Below are 1,226 nucleotides of genomic sequence, written 5' to 3'. Positions count from 1 at the left end.
CTGTGCCATGCTGTGCCAGTCTGTGCCATTCCATGCTATGCTGTGCCATTCCATGGCATCCTGTGCCATCCTGTGCCATGCTGTGCCAGTCTGTGCCATGCTGTGCCATTCCATGCTATGCTGTGCCATTCCATGGCATCCTGTGCCATCCTGTGCCATGCTGTGCCAGTCTGTGCCATGCTGTGCCATTCCATGCTATGCTGTGCCATTCCATGGCATCCTGTGCCATCCTGTGCCATGCTGTGCCAGTCTGTGCCATGCTGTGCCATTCCATGCTATGCTGTGCCATTCCATGGCATCCTGTGCCATCCTGTGCCATCCTGTGACATGCTGTGCCATGCTGTGCCATGCTGTGCCATTCCATGCCATCCTGTGCTATGCCATGCTGTGCCATGCCATGCCATCCCGTGCCATGCTGTGCTGTGCCATGCTGTGCCATTCCAGCTGGAGGAGACAGAGTCCCTGTTCCCATGGGACGTGTCCCCACTGGCCAGCACGAGGTGTGTGACCCCAGCTCACGGCCTGAAGCCACCAGACAGGTCACTGGGGGTGACGTGCTTGTGTGACCACAGCCCTGCTGTCCCCACGCCAAGTAACTCGCCAAGGGGATGTGGGTGGGTGAGCACACCCCTCGTGGGGTGTCCCAGGGGGTGTCCCTGTCCTGGCACCCAAACCCCCGTGGCTGTACCCCTCTGTCACTGGTGGCCACCAACCAAGGGGCAGGAAGAGCCCTCAGCAGGGCTGGGCTGGGATCCCCACCTCTGCTCCAGCCTTGGCCTGGGTCAGGGCAGCTTTGGGAATGGGTGGGAAAGCACCCACAGCCCCAGCTCCCCTGGGGCTGAGCACTGCCCAACTCATCACTGGGATGGTTGTGTGCATGGGGGGCTCTGGGGCTGCTGGGGGGAGGTGCCATGGCTGGTGGGGGCTGCTGCCCAGGCTGCCCAGCTGAGGGAGCAGGATGCAGGTGAGGGCTGGCTGTGGGATCTGGGATGGGGAAGGAGCTGGCAGTGGGGGTGAGTGGTTCTTTGGGGGCTGCTGGAGCTGGGGGTGAGCAGGAGGGTGCTCAGCTGAGGGAGCAGGGATGCTCTGCTGGGCTTTTTTCCTCATCCAACATCCCAGTGCATGTCTCCATCCATCCATCCCTCCCTCCCTCCCTCCATCCCTCCATCCATCCATCCATCCATCCATCCATCCATCCATCCATCCATCCATCCATCCATCCATCC

General features: G+C 61.4%; 1 protein-coding gene across 1 annotated transcript in view; it reads left to right on the top strand.

Annotated features, from left to right (window-relative positions):
- The window catches only part of LOC104392020 (E3 ubiquitin-protein ligase DTX1-like), a gene marked incomplete at both ends in the record, with an annotated part of 8,320 nt that overhangs the window by 5,423 nt on the left and 1,671 nt on the right, over positions 1–1,226 (top strand). The window lies entirely within an intron of this gene.

Source organism: Chaetura pelagica, unplaced genomic scaffold, assembly GCF_000747805.2.
Source record: "Chaetura pelagica isolate M959 unplaced genomic scaffold, ChaPel_1.0 scaffold2687, whole genome shotgun sequence".
NCBI lineage: Eukaryota > Metazoa > Chordata > Aves > Apodiformes > Apodidae > Chaetura > Chaetura pelagica.
The sequence above is the reverse complement of the archived record's forward strand: the minus strand, read 5'-3'. Positions and strand labels throughout refer to the sequence as shown.